This window comes from Dipodomys spectabilis, unplaced genomic scaffold (assembly GCF_019054845.1).
Source record: "Dipodomys spectabilis isolate Male_0828 unplaced genomic scaffold, ASM1905484v1 ptg000015l, whole genome shotgun sequence".
In the NCBI taxonomy this organism is placed as follows: Eukaryota; Metazoa; Chordata; class Mammalia; order Rodentia; family Heteromyidae; genus Dipodomys; species Dipodomys spectabilis.
The window spans coordinates 7,466,355-7,482,699 of NW_024870692.1; the positions used below are offsets into that span (position 1 = coordinate 7,466,355).

Below are 16,345 nucleotides of genomic sequence, written 5' to 3' on the forward strand. Positions count from 1 at the left end.
CTCATCTCCAATTAGCCATCAGAAGTGGAAGCCCAGCTTACACTGTACAATGCCATTTGTAAGCAGGGAAAACCCAAATAAGAGTGTAAATACAGAGCCTAAGCCTCAGTAATAGTACAAAAATACATTTATAGCATATTAATTTGTTGTCACCTTTGTAAAATCATATTCATATGCTCATTTATAGAGAAATAATATGGAGAGTATGGAGTATGAAGAAATTAAGCCAACTCTTTTAATATTATCTTTAGATTATGGACCATATCTGTTTTTTCAATTTTCTGCATTTCTAAATTGCATTCATTTTACAATCAGTAAACATGATTCGTGTAACCTTCTTTAACTCAAAAGTAAAATTTCCAATGCAGAACTTTCAAATGTAGAGACAGAAAGATAGAATTAAAAATCAACAATCTTTCATACACAAAGATCATATCTTATTTTTCTTACAACACATAGATTTGAACATTATTTTCTTACTAACACTGGCATTGTAAACCAACAAATATAAATAAGAAAGATCTTCTTGGTGACAAAATCAATTCAGCAAGGCTGATGTTGGCTTTGCTGAGAATCAACAAACCTGCCAGTCTAACATCCTCCTCATTTGTTATTCAGCTACTCTTTCAGAGAATGGTTTTTACCCTAAGGACCAATTGAATCTAAAAAAGAAGAAAACATAGATATAGACAAATTTTATATCTGTTTTGTCCTCCACAATTGGCGAGCAATGCCAATGTTCTGTCTTTTATGAGAAGATGTAGGTTGCCCTGCAAAATGAAAACCTTAGACTCTGTGTGGTCATGAGGACAGCTCCTACTTGTCCAAAGAAAAGGCATGAAATCAGGAGTTGACAGAGATTCTCATTCAGGAAAGAATTGTCACGATTTTCGCTGCACTCCGGCCAGAACAACATATGGCAGCCCAGCTGACAAATATAATCTTTTCCTCTTTTTTTCCCCCATTTCACATGCACATTTCATTTGTGGAATATTAAAACTTCACACAAAGTGCCTGTTAACCCCTTGGCACCACAGCATCCCTGTCTGGGCTGTGCTGCTTATGAGAATCCTCATGTCCAGCTGTGAGAGGGTTAAGGCCAACAGAGACGAACTCATGGTCAGAGACCATCTCACTCTTTCCTCCATTAGGGAGGGCCAATTTTCTGAATTTTGAGGCAGTGTTGTCTTTATGTTACCAAATTTATAGCTTCCTGGCTTCAAAACAACCCTCCTGCTATCCTGCATCCCAGAGCCTTTCCATTTTCCAAATCAGGGGTATTTTTCCAAAGCAGCTGTCTTTACATTCTGTCATCCATGGGGCCCCAAAGTCCAGCCCACTCCTCATTCCACAAGCACCCTGCTGGCCCATCCTCAAGAAAGAAAACCTGCACGCACAATTTAGGTAGAAAAAGTGGCTTCCTCAATTTATTTCTCTCTACCCAGATTAAGGTGTTGAGTTCAGGTTTTAGCTCCGTGTGCAGAAATGGGGTAGGAGACTTGTTCATATCCTGTGAGACTTCCATTCAGAACCCAGGAAACCCAAACATTTCACAAGGAGATGGTTCTAGGTATATGTCTATTTGTCACTCTCAACCTTCTTTCCATTCATTATTTTATATACTTATTCCATTTGGGAAAATTCACTGAATAAGGCACCCATTATATATTGGTTAAGTAAACTTCAAACAGAAAACAATATAGAACACACAACCATGGGTTCATCTAAGCAGCTGGTACCATTTTGCCATATTTGCATCAAGTGACTCTCTTCTCCAAAAATAAGCTATGAAAAATCGGGGAAATAGCCAGCTCCCCTGTCACATGCTCTGGCTTTCTCCATCAAGGGAACCACTATCTTAAAACAAGTGCACATCACTGCCTTGCAAATGTTTATAACACACGTGTGTATTCATAAAGATGTACACCTTACTGTTTTGTCTCTTCAAAAACTTCTGTAAACAATATCAGGCCGTACACATTTATATTTTCTTGCATCCATCATGTTACTTTTTGAAATTTACTTATGCTGACATCTACAGAAATAGGTCACAAATGTTAATTACTACATACTTCCTTTTGCTATTCCACATTTCTGGGGTTTGAACTTAGGGCCTCTTGCTCAGTCAACTTGCTTTCTTTGCTGAAGTTCTACTACTTGAGCCATGCATTTAGGCCTGATTTTTGCTGGTTATTTTAGAAATGGAAACTAGTGAACTTCTCTGCCTAGGTCAACTTTGAACTGTGATCCTCTCTCTGAGTAGCTAGGATCACAAGAGTTAGCTATTGGTGTCCATATTTTGCTATTATAAACAGCCTTGTTTAGGATTCCTGACTCTTATATGCCTATTGTAGATATGCCAAATTTTATTTAGGATTGTCCCTAGAAAGTAAAACTGCCAAGTCTTAAGCACTGAACATCTTTACTTTGACTTGACCAGCAAATTTTCTTCAAAGTAATTATGCCAATTCTTACTTTTCCCATCTATTACAAAAGTTTGCTTCCCACTTTCTTAGCAACAAATCTTAATTTTGCTAAACTGGTATGCAAGTGTTCATTATTTATTTAATTTTAGTTCCCTAATTAGTAGGAGGATAAAGAGTATCATTGCCTATTTTTCTTTGAATTGTTTGCCTTCATCTTATTTGATTTATACAAGTTTTTTATAAATGCAAGTATTATAATTTCTCCAACTCAGCCAGTAGTTTATTTTTTTTACTTTATTTTATTATTATTTTTGCTTCATGTAAAGTTGTTATTATTACTATTAATATTATTTAGTAGAGTCAAATTCATCCATGTTTTATAGTCTTTCTTCCTGTGTTTTATCTAGAAAATATTTTTCTCTACCTCAATGCCAAAACCGTACATGATTTTACATTATCTCACCCAATCAATTCAGGTGTGACACTTATTTTGGAAATATAAATTTGTTTCAAGGTAGTTGATATCATAAGAAAAAATATGAGCCTGACGGAAATTTCCAATTTGTTTCTGTGTTGTACCATCAGTAATAAACATCAGGTAAAGGTAGAAAGCCACATGTAGCATAACCAAACCAGAAAGAATACAAAAAAAAAAGAATGCATTTCAGTATGTACCAGATATTGGAGTTCATAATATGTCATGAGTCACATCCCCGTACAGCTAGTGTACAACCTATTATGGTGTTATAATCTACTGGTGCATTATGCACTACCAGAATAAAGATCACAATCTCTTGTTTCTAGTAGGTTTGATTGGAAGTCAATAAAGATGTCATCCATGTGTAGCAGTCCTCATTGCAATAGCCAAGTTGTGGAATCAGCCTATGTGCCCAACAACTGATGGCTGGATAAAGAGAATATGGTACATATGTACAATGGGGTATTATTTAGCAGTAAAGAATTAAATTATGTTATTTTCAAGAAAAGGTATGGAAGCAAAGATCATTATATTAAAGAGAAGCCAGGCTTAGAATGTGAAATGGTGCCTGTTTACATTCATATTTGGACTCTAGATCTAAAAATTATAATAAAAATGATATGGTTATTATAAAAGAGGGACTGTTTGGGAGAAAAACAGCAGTAAAAGTACAGAAAGGTATGGCTGATGGAATGTGTGGGGAAAGGGGGTGTATGAAAATAGTCTAATGAGACAAAACTGTTAAAAAAAAAAAAAAGGCGAGGGAAGACAGGTGCCAAATGGTTCATATCTGTAATCCTAGTAGATTGAGACCTTAGGATCAAGGTTCAAAGTCAGCCAAGGTAGGAAAGTCTATGAGACCCTTATCTCTGATTTTGCACCAAAAGAAGTAGAAGCAGAGCTGTGGATCAAATGTTAGAGCACTAGCCTTGACCATAGTAATGGCAGTGCCCAGGCAGGAAATTCTATGAGACGCTTATCTCCGATAAACTATTACTAAAAACCATCTGCCCACAGTTCACCTTTCCTTCATTCCCAGAGGATCTGTCTTATCTCTCTGGCTACTTTTGTACTCTTGTCTTTATTCTTGGGGTTTTATATTTATGTGGATGTCTTTGTATCTTAAAGTATATTTGTATTTTTAGTATTCGTAGAAGGGGTGAGTTAATGTCTATACATTAGGAAACATTCTCAGCCATTGTCATTTTTAATATTGTCTCATTTACAGACTGCTTTTTGGCAGATATTAGTTACACAAGGCAGATTTCATTGTGAAATTTCCACTCTTGCACTCACTGTATACCAATCAAACTCACCCCCTCTTATCACTCTTCTTTGTGTCCTCTCTTCTAATACAATAATTTAAGTGGGTTTCATTGTTCTTGTTTCATATATGCCAAAAAATCTTGGACTCTATTCAATGTCATCCACCCTTTCCAGCCACCTCCCTCCTGTTGATGCTTCCCCAGCAACAGAATCCACTTTATAATCCTGCCATTCATTTTTAAATTCTATGAAGAGATTTCACTGTGGTATTTAAGATATGCACATATTATGCACCAGAATAACCTCTTTTCTTAGATTCAGTAGTATTGCACTTCTGTCATGAAAATATTCTGGCTGAGGCTTTGTAGTAGGAAAGAGAACTAGGGTCTCAAAAAAAAAGACATTCTATGCAAGGACTTGAGAATCTAGAACAAAGTCTAGATTGAGAATCTAGAACAAAGGCAAGAACTTGAAGTTTATGGGTAAAGAGGGAGTTTCCAAACAGTGACATGATGTTCCTACTTTAGAAATGTGGCAGAGCATGTCAGGTACACATTGAAGCTTTTAACATGAAAACCAGGAAGGCCTGAAAAAAGAGACTACACGAGGCAGCATTGGCTTTCAGCAGCCTAAACTCAAGAACCATCTGAACTAGAACCAACTGATGTGCTGATAAAAATTCCCCATTCTCGCCTCTCTTATTATTAGGAAATACGTGTCGCTTCTTGAAAAGTCAATTCCTAGAACACCTGGACAATTCAGACTCAAGAAAAATTCTAAGAGACAAAAAGTAAATTTCTTGCTAGTATGAGAAGAAAAGGAGAATTTTGTTATTAATAGAGAAAACAAAAAGGATATGAATATATTGTTCCTCATAAAATAGATTCAACTCCAGCCATCATTATTCACATGTGACTTAAAGTATCTTCCTTTGTTTAAAGAACAACCAGTTAGTTATGAGGAAGAGGGAAGGCTCTTCTACATGGTATCTGAAGCAGAAATACCAACACTCTAACCAGCCTCTTTCATTCCCAGCTTCCTTTTTTGAAGTCCCATGGACAGTTTTAGAGGCAGCCATATGGAGAGAGAAAGCCAGTTATGGAGACATTTTCAACTCTGACAAGAAATCTGCTTCATGGAAGAAGATAAACAAGGAAGAGCTAATTAGTAAGTATAACGCTTGCTCTTTAATTAAAATCTCCCTTTAGATTCAATCCATTCCTTGGAATGACATTTAATAATATTGAGTTGCAGCTATGACTGCGTTTGGCCAAATGTTTTCAGGTTTGATTAAGATAAGCATTACCCATCAAGAAACAAGCTTCCCAAGTTAAGTCATCTATGAATGGAGACTTATCAAATCTCTTTTATTCTGGAGCTTAGATCTCCAGTGAAAATTACCTGACAGAGTGTCCTTAGCACATGCTTTACAAAATCTACCAAGGAAGCTAGATGCTTGAGACTATTGCCAGAAACTTCAACAATAGAAATATATGTGCATAAATTGTCAGGTATTTATGCGTGCTTGGTTATCAGAAGATATTCCTCTTTTAGAGGGTTGAAAATGAGAGAGGATTATCTATCTGTACTTTGGCATTGGATAAGATATAAAATAATGCTATCATGCCCCATGGTATCATTCAGAAATCACAATGGTCAAGCTGCCCTTAAACTTGCTAGAAACACTTTTGACAGTGGGCAAGAGAGCAAAGGAAGGCAGGCAAGAAGCAATAACAAAGCTTTGGGTGAAAAGTGTTTCCTTTTTCTTAAATTGGTTACTTTGGATAAATAACACTGAACTGGTATTTGTATTGCAACTTTGTTCCAACTCACTTACATTGTTATTCTGGGAATAACACCATGTTAGAATTTAGACCTTAAACATTCCCCAAAGACCCAAGCTAAATGTTTGATATTCAGTTTAGGATGCTCTTAAATAGTGATGCTCTTAGATAGATAGTGGTTCGGAGTAGAAAAGGGTTGAGTCATTGGAGATGTGCCCTGAAGTGGATTTTGGTATCCTAGCCCCTTTCTGTCCTCATTTTCCTTGTTTTCATGAAGTGATCAGACCTTTTCCACCACACATTGTTCATGATGTCACTTAAGCTCAAAGCAATGGTGACAATCACAGACTGAAACCATAGGTCAAAATACATCATTTTTAAGTTGAGTTATCTCAACTGTTTTAACACTAGGATACAGAGCTGACTAACGTATGTCATTGTTTGCTGCATTTTCTGGCAACTTATTTCCTGTCTATAGTATAAAATCGAAAGGTGTTTCATAAGAAACATCAAAACGTGTCTGTTTTTTAGTGTAGTTAATACTGGTCAGACTTCACTTGAACCAAAATGTGGTAGTATTTTCTTTCAATATGTTTATCATTAGTTCTGTCTCTAATAAGACCTTTTGGATCAGAATATATGAGTTGTTTATTATTAACTAATATTATATTTTATTAATCATTCGTGTTGTCTGGGATAAGATTAGGGTTCATGCTCTCCAAGTAAATCATTCATTATAACTAGAGATTAGCATGTCCAACAATACAGTAAAGAAATTCTCTTCTCCTAGGTATCACATCATCCATCAGCAAGTTATTTACTTACTTATTTTTATTATTATTTCTTTGGGTAGTACTAGAGGGATTGAACTCGGGGCTACCATGAAGCTATACCTCCAGTCTTTTTTGTTTTCTATTATTTTTCTGATAAGAGTCTCACATTTTTGCCCAGTTAGGTCTGTTATCCTCCAACTGTGCTTCCCACCACAGACACGTGACACCACATTGAACTTAATGAAATAGAGATCTTACTAATTTGGGGGCTCAGTTGGCCTCAAACTGCTGTCCTCCTGATCTCTGCCTCCCAAATATCAGATGTTCCAGGAATGAGTAACAGCACCCAGCCTCTCTATTAACACTATTTTCTCTCACTGTGACATTTGAAATGTTGGAGCTACATTGCCTGCAGGGGTTATAGTTATATTTTCCCTCTGGGAGAAGTAGTCTGATGTTTAAAAGTAGCACAAGAAATGTGGGTGTTGGCAGAAGGTAAATGGAAGATTTTGATAGAAACTTACAGGCACTCCAAGCAGAACGTTAAACTCACGGGCTCTGGGTAGAAGGCTCTATGCTTGTAGAACTTTTGACCTCCTGTCTACAGTTTTTCTAATACTCACTCCTCTATCCTTCCAATCATTTCATGAGCTTTTTATTTGTATTTTAAATCCTTTCTGCATGAAGCTGCATGAAGTGGTTTCTGATTTGTGCACTAATCTATACTGACCCATCCGAGCATGGAAGCTGAATACAAAGTTGGTGTAGCCACAAGTGGAAATCTTGACTAAATAAACTAGTCAAAATCTTCACTAAATAGGATAAATGAGAAAATGTTCATTCAACACTTCCTTCACTGAAACTACCCTAATATGCATCATAGGAATTGGTCTTTTTAAACAGCCCAATCACATGGCTTAAAACAACAACAACAACAGTGATTTCTATTTTCTACCAAGCAGGAAGAGAGAATTCCGCTTGTCCTTCCTGGGTCTTCATGGTTGGGCCACTCTTATTTTTCCAGCCTTATATTTCACCACTGCGCTACATGCTCTACAGAAGAAGAAAAAGAGAGAGACGTGATTCTGTTCTTGGAACATCCTCTAAGCTTTCCTACCCCTGGCTTTCCCTTCTGTCATTCCTTCCTGTCATTCATCTTATCTACTCCCCAGATTACAATTTTCCAAATCACTATATGCACTTTTCCCCTATCCTTCAAATCACATAGCATCCTTTCAAATCCTTCTTCTTTTCTTGCCCTTCTTATTTCTCACTAGGACTTATTACACATCAGATGTAGTGCTAGCCCTTGATGTGAATAATTCATTTACTCTTCACAAAACTTTCATTGGTAGGAGCTATCATTAGCCCCAATCTACATGTGAGGAAACTGAGGCTACAATAGGTTACATTCAACCCAGGTCCATAACACCTCGCTAAAAGAATGACCCTCCTCCATGAAATATCTTTAAACTTCTATTATATCAAGAACACAAAATAATAATGATAATTGAATTAGTAAGCGTCCCCAAGTCTTTCCCCAGAGACACTTATAAAAAGATTGCCCATCTACAAGGCTGCCTCAACCCCTCATGGAAGACTCAAGCTCTCCATCACTAAGAAATGGCCTCACTTGTAATTTTTCTGACTGTCCTCTATGTCATTTGTTTTCCTCTTTTGTCTGTCTCTCTTTCCTCTACCAGCATCATTCTGAGGTTTGACAATGCTTTCCTCAGATACCAGTTTTTATAATAAATGGATACAAAATCAGTTTGTTACTATGTGACAGAAAATATATGTGAGCTAAACACTGCCAGCTAATTTCACAATTTTGATACCTGACCAAAATGAACGTTCTGTATAATTATCATGTCAGGTGTTTGATGGGGTTTCTTTGGGTTTAAATATCCAAAGTAAGTCCTAAGAAAGAGTCGTCACCACATTAAGACTGTCCTGATCTCTGCTACGTGATCAGCATTGTTCTTATTGCTATCTCATGGCTTTAAAACAAATGGCCTAATTAAATGAAGCTAACATGACACAGTATTATTTTTTAATTTAATTTTTATTTTTTTGTGAAAATACTGTACAGAGGGGTTACAATTACGTGGGCAAGATAATGAGTACATTTCTTGTCAAGCATTGCAGCCTCCTTTGTTTACCCTTCACATCCCTTCCCAGCCTCCCCCCCCACCCGCCGCCCCCACTCAATCCTCCCCCCCACACCAAAGTTGTAAAGTTCATTTTCAACATGACAACTTGTACTTCTCATTGTTGCAACAGGTCCACCTGTATCCTTATTTAAACGACTTGTTTTTCTCCTTCCCCTCTACAAATTATACCTACATCAAATACAGTGACAGCAGGGGTTATACTGTGGGGGAGGGACATACAAAGCAACAAAGAAATAATCTTATAAATGCGTTAGAAACACATGCATGAAAGAAAAGAAAACATTTAAATACATATCTTAGGGTTCATTTTCCTAATATCACCTTATCTGACCTTTTCTGCTTGACTCATACATATACTAGATATTGCAAATAAGGGAAACCATGGGACCTATGTTTCTTTGAGCTTGGCTTACTTCACTTAATATAATTTTTTCCAAGTCTTTCCATTTCCTAACACATGGGGCAATGTCATTCTTTCTGATGGAGGCATAGAATTCATTGTGTATATATACCACATTTTCTTGATCCATTCATCTACTGAGGGGCATCTGGGTTGGTTCCATATCTTAGCTATGATAAATAATGCTGCAATAAACATAGTTGTGCTAGTAGCTTTAGTGTGATCTTGTTTGTAAACATTTGGGTAAATGCCCAAAAGTGGGATTGCTGGGTCATAGGGGAGCTCTATGTGAAGTCTTTTGATGAACCTCCATACTGCTTTCCAAAGTGGTTGAACAAGTTTACACTCACACCAACAATGAAGTAGGTTCCCTTCTGTCCACATCCCCTCCAGCATCTGTTATTAGAGTTCTTGATTATAGCCATTCTAACTGGTGTGAGGTGGTATCTCAATGTTGTTTTCTTTGCATTTCTTTGCATTTCTTTTATGGCTAGGGAGGTTGAGCATTTCTTCATGTGTCTATTGGCCATCCTTCTTTCTTCTTCAGAGAAGTTTCTCTTTAAGTCTTTAGCCCACTTATTTATTGGGCAGTTGTTTCTTTGAAGATTTGTTGTTGGGGAATTTATTTTTTTGAGTTTCAGGTATATTTTAGATATGAGACCCTTGTCCGTTGTATGGCTAGTGAAGATCTTCTCCCAATTCGTGGGCGTTCTATTGATCTTACTAGCTATGTCCTTTGCCAAGCAGAAGCTCTGCAACTTCATGCAATCTCATTTGTCCAACCTTTCTTTTATTTGTTGTGTTTCTGGGTCTCTCAAGAAAATTTCGGCCTGCGCCAAGGAGACCTAGGGTTTCTCCTATTCCATCCTGTAATGTTTTCAGAGTGTCTGCTTTGACTCCGAGGTCGTTGATCCATTTGGAGTTGATTCTGGTGCAGGGTGATATATAAGGATCTAACTTTAGTTTTCTACAAATAGTTAACCAATTTTGCCAGCACCATTTACTGAAGAGACTGTCTTTCTTCCATTTTATTTTTCTAGGTCCCTTATCGAAGATTAGATGGCTATAGGTCTGTAGGTTCATTTCTGGGTTATCAATTCTATTCTATTGGTCCTGAGGTCTGTTCTTCTGCCAGTACCAAGCTCTTTTGATTACCATGGCTTTATAGTAGAGTTTGAAATTTGGTATTGATATTCCTCCAGCAATGTTCTTTCTGTTGAGGAGCATTTTTGCTATTCGGGGTCTTTTATTGTTCCATATGAATTTTTGGATTGCCTCTTCTATTTCCTTGAAGAATGAGGTTGGGACACAGTATTATTTCTGGATAGTTATTTCACCATAAAGATTCATTTGAAACTTTTGCCTGGGCACATGACTTGTCCATAAAAACACATTTTCTGGGCTGCTTTTTGGAAGAGTAGAATGTGAGTGGAAGTAACATATGTGAGCACGTGTTATTTCCAGGGTGTACTTGGTGCCATGGGTTTTTTTGTATTAGTGAGATTTACACTGATAGTTCCAATGTTTAAAACAATTTCTGAGAATAGTGCTAAAGTACTAGCTAGAGTTCCTAAATGCAAGAAGTTGAAATATGTGAGTGAAAATACAAGTTAGGTAAACTTTTTTCAGGCACAAGCTAAGAGGCTGCTGGCTGTGACCTCAATGTTAGTGAAACAGCAATTAATTATGTTAAGAAATATGCACTTAACCAGAAATATACAGAACACAGGTTGTGCATGGATTAGTTAACAAAAAAAGATGACCAAAGGCTTGAAGGGGAGCCTAACCTTGTATTTGCTCTAGGAGCTTTATAGAGCATAAAAATAGTGAATAGTGAGAGGAAACTATACTTAATATCCTTGTGTACTACATGGCATTATCCCAGGTACCATTCTAATTGTTACTTCCAGATAAAGGAAACAAAACTACTAGTTTAGCTTATATATCTGATGGGAGGTTGTAAATAAGCAGTAAATTAGAAAAACCTTAATTGGCTGTCTTATAGACATGTTAAGGTAATAAGATTGAGAACATAGCCGTAAACAACACAAAGTCATACTACCTAGCTATATACTTGTGGTATAGAAATACAAATCAAAAAGAATACTGGAAGCCATCTTGCCCGATTTCTTCTTTACACTGGGACCTAGGGCCACACTGCTAGTTGGTAACTAACACCAAACAAAACCCAGAGCCTCTCAGTTCCAAACTATGTCTACACAAGGCTTGGTAGCTACAATCATAAAAATAGAAAGGACTTTTTCTCTTAATGCAATGAAAGAATGTGCACTGGAAATAGGGAAAATTGATGGAGAGACAAAACAGGAGGCATACTGGCCCCCCTGAGCCCAGGCATTGCTCTTCGCTATCTTCTTGTCACCACTCCAGTAGAGACAGACCTGTCATTCTCATTCAAAGTTCTTGTGTTCCTGACTTGGGACTGATAGTCACCTTCTAAGTTACTATTTAAAGTCAGCTCAACTTGATTCTATGTAAGACCTCAAATAATGAAGGTGTGCCCCTAGACTTGTCTGTTTCTGAGCACATGACTTTATTTCTCTGTAAAAATGAAAAGAGCTCTGTGTCTTTAACTGGGTTAGATTCCCCAACTCTGAGCTTAACTTGCTACCCCAGTCTCTCATTAGATTCTATATTCTTTAGTGGCCTCATTGTAAAGACTGTCTTCTTTCAACTTTTTCATATGCACTATGCAATATTATGACATCTAAATAGCAACTTTTAATTCAATCAAAGCATGTTATAGTCATGCACACAAATATCACAATGAAACCTCTTTATACAATTGATATGTTAATAAACAAATAGCAATTTCTTGCTTGCAGAATATTCTCTACCTTATGGATTTTAAAATTTTTGAAGTATTTGGCATATGGACTTTTTTCCAAATGGCTCTCTGACAAGATATGTGGGGATACTTGCCTCTTTGAGATCAAAAGAGGGGCATTTCCAAAGCTCAAGCTTCAGTTTCCCATGGGCATGACAGGTAATATTCAATGGCACAGGAAGTCATGGAAGGTAAGTTCCTAGAGGACAAGAATCTACATGACAAGTATTAACCATGTACTACTAATACAGTGTGAGGATTTTTTTAAAAATATATTCACTTACCATATGATTTCAGCATGCTTCGACAATGTCTGCACAATGCCAAAAACATCCAGATGGAAATGGAGAAGTCAGCCGCTACCACATGCTTCATCTGCACGGATGTCTTATGGAGACAGCCAGCATGGATCTCTGGAGCCTCGAAGAGTTGCCAGGCAAGAAGCCAGAGGGAAGAAATATCGCCAATATATATTTAAATTAAATTAATTAACATTTATGTAACTGTGCATAGTATAAGTACTTTCTAGCAAATATAGTGTCTCATTTAATTGGAACAACTACTCTATAAATTAGGTAGTATTTATTTGCCCAATTTTATAGACAGAAGTTTAGAACAAAAAAAAAAATTAGACCATACAACTAGTAAAGAATGGAGGCAGGACTCAAACTCTGTGCTTCTCATTGAATCAACAATCATGGCTGAGCATTCACTTGTGCTATGAACTTCTGATTCCAATGAAACTCTACCCGTGTACTCTAAGTGGTAGAGTTACATCTACATTGCTGTGATATAATATTATAGGGAGACAAGGCAAAGATAACTGGTCCTCAATTGTAACAAATACTTTAACTTTCAAGTGAATTTGGCCATATTCTATCTTCCTACAAAGAACCAGGATGCAGAAAGAAAAAGAATGCAAGAAGAGGGATACATTGGATCTATTTGAAATTCCTAAATTTTGTTCTACAAGGCCCTAATACTATAAACAGGAGCCCAGACAGGTTTTGCATACCTTCATAGACACTCCACACCTAACAAGGCATATGCTTCAGTGAAGACAGACAATAATAATCCAATATGTTTCTAAGATTCACAAGTTGACAACGTAAGGCAAGTTGCCAATTTTTGATTCCTGAAAATTATTTTAAGTAATGAGTCTAGTTATAATGGTATTATGCTCCAGAATGAGCGCTCTGAGTTTATCCTTTTTTCTAGAACTCTCCAGATGAACTTGGATCTATCTGGCTTTTTTCACTGATGTTTTCCTTCATGTCTTAGGTCTTCACTTTGCCCATAGACATCTGCTAAAGTAGCTTGCTTCAAAGGGCAAAAAGACAAGCTTAAAAACACAGCTCTGAGCTTGAAGTTTCCAGTTCCTATAGACTTGAAAAAAATTGAATCAAAGCTCTTTTAAGAAAATAAAGGTCAGTTGTATCAACTGAGCAACACTAGACATGTGTGAAGTGAGTTTATAAAGTTTCATGGCAGCTAGGAGAAAAGCAATGAGTAGGTCCGTGAAGATACCATCACTTCCTCTTGTACAAATACAATTTCCAAAAAGTTCATGACTCACAAACAAATCCAGGTTTTTCTAGGATACAAGTCATCTTTCCACAGCAGATGTTCATGGATAGCCATAGCCAACATCCAAATTCAGCAGGTTCAAGAAAATAAAATATAATAAAACAGGAATGTAACTTGTACCCAATAAGTCGTCTGAAGATGAGTATGCACTTCCTAAACTAAAAGCTACATAAGCCATTAAGAAAATAAAATTCATGTTCTATTTACAGGGCATTGTTTTTTTTTATTTTTTAATACCTTATTTATTGTAAAAATATTGTACAGCAAGGTTACAGTTACAAGAGTAAGGTAATGAGTACATTTCCTATCAAGCATTGTTACCTCCTCCTTTGTTTTTCCCCTACAATCCCTTCCCTCCACCTCTCTTACTCCTCCCTCCCTCCCCCTCTCAAGTTGTAAAGTTCGTTTTTAACATAGTGTCTTGTATATCTCATTGTTACAACGGGCCAACCTGTATCCCTATTTAAGCATTTGTTTTTTCCCTTCCCCTCCTCAAATTAGAAAAGTATATATACTAGATGCAGGGCACTGGATTCATATACAGTGAAAACAGGGGTTATACCATGGGGGAAGAACATACAAAAGAAACAAAAAATCACATAGTACATTATAAGTATGTTAAAAACAACAGCAAGAAAGAAAAAACACTTATGTTCCTGTCATGGGGTTCATTTCACTTAATATCATCTTATATGGTCATATATACATACTTTTGACCTTTTCTGCTTGTCCTAAACATATACTAGTTATTGCAGTTAAGGGAAACCATGGGACCTATGTTTTTTGGGCCTGGCTTGCTTCACTTAATATAATTTTTTCCAAGTCTTTCCATTTCCTAACAAATGGAGCAATGCCATTCTTTCTGATGGAGGCATAGAATTCATACACACACACGCACACACACACACACACACACACACACACACACACACACACATCACATTTTCTTGATCCATTCATCTACTGAGGGGCATCTGGGTTGGTTCCATATCTTAGCTATGGCAAATAATGCTACAATAAAAAAAAATATGGAACGCTTCACGCATTTGCATGTCATCCTTGCACAGGGGCCATGCTAATCTTCTCTGTATCATTCCAATTTTAGTATATGTGCTGCCAAAGCGAGCACCTGGGTTTTGGTTTTTATTTTGCGTCAGTCATAGGGCTTGAACTCTGGACCTGGCCTCTATCCCTCAACTCTTCAGCTTAAGACTAGTGCTCTACCACTTGAGCCACAACACCATTTCCAATTTTCTGGGGTTTATTGGAGATAAGAGTTTCATGGACTTTCCTCCTCTGGCTGGCTTTGAACTGTGATCCTCAGATCTTAGCCTCCTGAGTAGCTAGGATTACAGGCATGAGCCACTGGTGCCCAGACAGGCACTGTGTTTTGGGGTACCCAAAATAGCATGAATTATAAATGTTAAACATTCATAACTTTATATAACTATGCATATAAAATAGTTACTCTATGTACATCTCAGAATAATGTTTATCTACTAAAGATTTCCATGGGAAACACTGCCATTGTCTTTATATACAATTGTCCTCAGTATCCAAAATCGATATGCATTCAAATCCTTTACTTGGCAATGTGTGCATATAAACTGTACATATCTTCCTATATAATTTTAAGTCATTTCTAGGTTACTTATTACCTAATGAAGGTAAATGATACGTAAATAGTTATATTGCTAATGGAATAATGACAAGAAAAATGCCTGTATATTCAGTATAAATGTGGATATTTTTTCCTCTGAATATTTTCAATCAGCAATTAATTCAGTCTATCTATGCACGGAGACAACTATTTTTTAAAGGACACAATGATCCCAATAATCTAAATTATGGCCCTGGAAACCATGCTCAGTGGCCAAATATAGCCTGCAGCCTACTTTTTGTTTTAAGTTGCTTTTGTAGTTCTGTTTGTTTTTGTGCCATATCATGGCTTTGACACAGGGTCTCTTGCTCTTCCTAAGCTTTCTTGTTCATGATGGCACTCTACCATTTGAGCCACACCTACAGCTTGTTTGCTTTTTTGGGAGGGGAGGGTGATTCTGCTCATTGGAGATGACGTTTCAAAGACTTTTCTTTTCAGGCTGTCTTTAAACCTTGATCTTCTGATATCCTCCTGAGTGGCTAGGATTGCAGGCATTGCCCACTATATCCCAGCCTAAGAATAGTTTTTATAGTTTTAGTTGTTTTAAATACACACTTAAAAACAAGGAAGACAATACAACAGAGGCTACATAGTCTGCAAAGTCTAGAAGTTTTATCATCCAGCTCTTAATAGAAGTTTTCAATGATGAGTTATAACTAAAGTCATTTCAGTTGTTTTATTTAATGAAGGTATAACATGACAGTACTGAATTCAGAGATGGAGGCTTTATCTCTCGTGACTGACAGTGGCTATCTAAAGTGTCATGCAGAGAACTCAGGGTCACATGCAAGCATGCTAGAAAAAGTGCTAAGGTCTCAGAAGATTTATCAATGTAGAAGGGAGAAAACATGGGGCACACAACCTAAACACTTCCCTCCATGCCTTTGCTGGGAGGGGGAAATTGTTTTAACTGTAGTTATGTTTATATGTGTAACTAAATATGCAAGAGTAA

General features: G+C 36.9%; 1 non-coding gene across 1 annotated transcript; it reads right to left on the reverse strand.

Moving 5' to 3' along the window:
- Positions 1-14,755: 14,755 nt before the first annotated feature.
- LOC122096542 lies at positions 14,756-14,862 on the reverse strand. The gene has a single exon (XR_006145331.1). It is a non-coding gene; the product is annotated as a U6 spliceosomal RNA (small nuclear RNA).
- Between the last annotated feature and the right edge of the window lie 1,483 nt (positions 14,863-16,345).